General features: G+C 39.5%; 1 pseudogene; it reads right to left on the bottom strand.

The window, feature by feature from the left end:
* Positions 1–124: 124 nt before the first annotated feature.
* On the bottom strand, positions 125–4827 carry LOC127926111 (myosin-13-like; annotated as a pseudogene).
* Positions 4828–5092: the final 265 nt, after the last annotated feature.

Here is a 5092-nt window from a genome sequence, read left to right as displayed (position 1 = left end):
CAAATCATATCTGAATGTAGTATTTTGGTCTCCAAAAATGATCTCCTGCCTGACTTTCATGTGGCACTGTCTGTCTTAGGTGTTCTATTTCTATGTTGGGGAATGGGACTAATGCTCCACATATTGTATATCTATGAGTGGGACTCACCCTCTGTGCCGTCTGGCTCGGCCTGCTCCTCACGCTGCTTCTGCTTGAATTTCAAGTTTCCATGGTGCACTACAGCTCCTGTCAACTTGTAGATGCCAATCTTCTCTTCATTAGTGAAGCCCAGGATTGTAATGGCATCCTGGCATTAAAGAGGAAGTACAACAGAGATGAACTGAATGGTAGTTTTCTCAGTTACACTACAGTTCTGGGCTCACTCTGTAGGAGTAAGCGCTTAGACATAGAGATGTGACAGGTTAAAGGACATATTCATAGCCTGTTATACATTGAAAAGTATTAGTAAGTTCATAGTATATGAGGATCTTAAAACATCTAAGGTTAAAAAGATGCATTCAGTATTAGTTGATAGAGATTGATAACATTCATATAATTGTGTTAAAGTTCAAATCTGTCAAAGGGTACGAATTGTGAGAGTAATGTGTAAACGTTATATTGATTACTTTATTTTGTGGTGCCTAAAAGTGTTAATCTGTGATCTACGAAATGCTATTAATCTATGAGCCGGAGATCGATTGCTCTGGTCTCCACGCATATTCCTGGGGAAATTCGCGGTCTTTTCTCATTGAACTAAATGTTGACTTGAGAATACAACACCGTATCACTCTCGTGATTATTTCTCCCCTGTTTTCAGGTACTTTATTGATGATAAAAATAGTAATTTAAATGTTATAACTAGCGAACATGTCAAGAGTGTTTAAGGTGTGTTTTAGTAACGTCTTGAGGAAGTTAGAGTTAAGTTTGAAGAGAGTAATATTAGCCCTGCTCGGTTGAAGTGAAGGATAGCGTCGTACTGAGAGTAGCTGCCATTTTATGTCGATTGTGAATGAACATGCGTGTTGTTAATAAGATATGTTGCTGTGTTATTTGTATAATGGGTTTTCTGTTATGTAATGTGTTACTTTTGTGAAATTATTGAACTAAATGTTGACTTGAGAATACAACAGAGTAAGGACAGGTGTACATTAGACCACAAACAGGAAGCGGACAGGAAACCAAGGATTAAACAGACATAAGTGTAATGGCCGAAGCCATCCGTGCTTTAAAGTGCATAAGGGCTTAGGGCAAAGAGGAGGAGGTGACACTTAAATACATGATCTCCAGAACGAATGTGATGAATAGATATGACTCTGTGCCAACACATTAGTGATGGAAACACAAAAGGAGTTTTACACAGTTCCACAGGGCACTTAGCTCTCTTATGGATGCTTTACATGACGAAATGTGAAGTTATGAAGAGTGGCTTGAGGCACATGCCTAACTAACACAAGTAATTTGTCCCATGTAGCTCAGTTGGTATAGCAGGACACTTGCTACCCCAGGGTTGTGGGTTCAAATCCCATGAGGGACCAGTATGAAAATGTATGCACTTACGTACTCTAAGTTGCTATGGATAAGGGAGTCTCTAAATGACTACATTGTCAATGTAGATTAAATCATGACAATTCCCAGCCGCTACCAGGTTGTATTTTCACACCGCATTCAGTGTGTATGGTGGTCCTATCTAGAGTTTGGTTAACCCTTTGTTTAACTCACGTCTGTGGCATCCAGCTCGTCATTGTCATTAATGCTGGCCACAGCGATCTGACCCTGGCTGCACATGGGAAGTCGTAGGGGTTGGTGGTGAGAAGCGCCATTTCTGTGGACAATGGAGAACAGCTTGTCAGTTAAATCTCTTAGAATTCTGCTGTTCTAACTTTACAGTATCTCTCCTCTTTTACTCAATAGATGGACTCAATGATACATGTAGTATTACTAGTGCATCACAGTGCATTACTTTATAGATATTTCCCAGAGACCTGACCCATTTCTAGATGCCTTGTTACCTTGGATGTACTCATTGTAATAGTATTATTAGTGTGGACTATGAATATTTTTAACAAGTTCCACAGATGGGGGTGGGAATAATTTCTCCTGGAACTCTACTTTGTCGTACCAACTATCTCAGGTTTGTGGCCTGTCATCATCTGAAGAAGATGTGGTAGCCTCTCTCATCGGGCAGCTGGAAGGACACTCTGGACTTCTCAAGCAGGTCTGAGAGAGAAAGAGAGAGATTAAATGGAGATTATATAATTACATTTTATCTGTGAATTTAGGAAAGCATTGAGAAATAATCAAAGCCAACTCACAGGTCTCAATATCAGCTTTAGCCAGTTTACCAGCCTGGAAGTGAATCCTGATGAATTTACCCTGTAGTAGAGCATGGGGGGTTAGAAATAGGCCAACAAATGATTCTAAACCTTTACTTTGATAGACCCCTTTAAATTTTACAGTTTGTTGGACATCTATTGATTTAACAAAAGGGAACAACTGAAATAAATGTTTCCAATATGAGGTATCTTCCAGAGTATGCCCTTCATACTTACAAAGCGAGACGAGTTGTCGTTCCTCACTGTCTTGGCATTACCGTAAGACTCCAGCAGAGGGTTAGCTGCAATGATCTGATCCTCAAGAGACCCCTAATTGAGACAAACACAAGTTGCTCAGAAACGGGAAAAGTGGTCAAGTTTGTTTTTCTCAATGACTTTTCTTGAAACATGATTCACTGATGGAAAAAGTTTGCTCAGAAAATCAAACTGAAATGTGTTAAAAGGGCAAACATAAGAACAACCTACCTGCATTTTGCTGGGGTCTGCTTCCTTCTTGCCACCAGACACTGCAATGGTGGCAAAGTACTGGATGACACGCTTGGTGTTGACAGTCTTTCCTGCACCGGATTCTCCACTGGTTTATATGACAGAGAAAGAGGGGTTTTAGTTACATGTTTGAGTGTCAGATTGTCTTTCACTAAGAAATAGCATAGAAAAATACCTGTTTTCTAACATAAGTAAATCAATAACAAATAGTTCCACTCATAGACTCGTTATTACACATAACCTGATGCTCTAATCTATTCATATTGTCATGTATTTCATCACACCAAGGGACCCAACTTATTACAATAGAAACACTTTCTCAAGTGACATTTTAGTAAACAACTTACGTAATCAGGATGGACTGGTTCTCCTTATCTGGAACCAAAAAAACATATTGCTTATCATACTCAATAAACATTATGGGGACATTATTTAATTCATAGCATCATCATGAATTTAATTTTTGAAAATGTTCCATTGAAGTGATAGCTTAATGAAAATCAAATATTGTTAGAAACTGTTAGAAAACAGTAGATACCTGACTGAGGCAGTTTTTAATTTCCATTGATAGATCCATCCATCTTTCCATCCATCCATCCATCCATCTATCCATCCATCCATCCATCCATCCATCCATCTATCCATCCATCTATCCATCCATCTATCCATCCATCCATCCATCCATCCATCTATCCATCCATCTATCCATCCATCTATCCATCCATCCATCCATCCATCCTTCCAACCAAACAATACATCTAAACAACCATCCAACCAACCAACCAACAATCCGTCCATCCATCCATCCATCCTTCCAACCAAACAATACATCCATCCATCCATCCTTCCAACCAAACAATACATCTAAACAACCATCCAACCAACCAACCATCCATCCATCCATGAGATATCGTACCAATCATCATGAACTGAAAGGCGTTGTCAGACACGGAGAAGATATGGGGTGGAGCCTCCATCCTCTTCTTCCCTCTGTAGGCGTTGACAACCTCTTCATCATACACAGGGAGCCACTTGTAGGGGTTCACCGTGGCACAGAAGAGCCCAGAGTAGGTCTGGATGAAAGCATAATTAATTTAGGAGATTAACAAAGTCAGGTTGACATTTACCTGGATTTATGTGAGGATGTGGGTGTACTTTGGTAAACTGATGTGGGTCTCCTGTATTGATATGTTTTGGTTTCTACTATTCATTTATGTGTAGTACTGTATGTGTATATTTATTATGTTCATGTATGTGTGTGTTTGTATGTGCAGGTTTCTTACATAGATCATCCATGCTGCATAACGCTCTTTGAGGTTATACAACACAGAGGCTTCATTCAGGTAGGTCATCATGGCCATGTCCTCAATCTTGTCGTACTTAGGGGGGTTCATCTCATAGATGTCTGCATCTTTGAACTCTTTTCCTTCCTGAAACAGTCAGAAATCTAGATTACACACAGATCAAACTGGACATGACAAATAGCTTTTTGCTCATTAAATACAAGTTGAATCATTTAAAAAATATACATCCACATTTAATCCAACTACTTAGTTATCACCCACTGACACATAACTGGTGATTCTTGTCGAGTCAACATTCTATTTCATTTTTAAGTAGCAGCAATTAAAAGTATGTGTTTTAAGGTGATACACTGTCTGCAAAACATAATGTAATGTTTCTTAATCAATTTTTTTTTGTAACTGATTTCTTATTGCCTTATAGACATTGTTTGGATTTTCAGTGATTTTTTAAAAAGAAATAGAGTAAATTCACAAAATTAAACTTGACTACTTTTCAGATCAGGCTTACCTCCTTACTGCCGTCAGGTCTCGTAACTGTCACAGTACATTTCCCTTCTGCCCTGGCAGTGACTAAACCCTTAAGGTACAGCTCCACCTTGTCTGTCACGTAGCAGGCGTTCTTTGAATCAAAGGGTGCGGCTTGTGCCTCAATCCTTTCCCTCTCAGGCTTACGGAGGTATATGGCAGCCTTGCCGTAGATCTGCATCTCAGCGTCCGTACTCATGGTGACGGATAACTAGGAAAGAGATGAAACAAGAAACATGATTGACTCTGTGGTGCTTCCTCCCCAGTCAACAGAGTTAGGTGAGCGGTATCTCTCTCAGAATATTCTCATCACTTTTTATGTGAAGAGTCAAACCATGTCTCACCTTCTTTTTCCCCTCCTACAGATGAATGTGTACTTCTTGGAGGACCCTGTGAAACATGAGAGTGTTGTGAAAACACACAAGTCTAAAGCCTTATCATTTATCCCCTGAAGGGCTAGAAAA

The sequence above is a fragment of the Oncorhynchus keta genome, unplaced genomic scaffold (genome assembly GCF_023373465.1).
Source record: "Oncorhynchus keta strain PuntledgeMale-10-30-2019 unplaced genomic scaffold, Oket_V2 Un_contig_6820_pilon_pilon, whole genome shotgun sequence".
Taxonomy (NCBI): domain Eukaryota; kingdom Metazoa; phylum Chordata; class Actinopteri; order Salmoniformes; family Salmonidae; genus Oncorhynchus; species Oncorhynchus keta.
The sequence above is the reverse complement of the archived record's forward strand: the minus strand, read 5'-3'. Positions and strand labels throughout refer to the sequence as shown.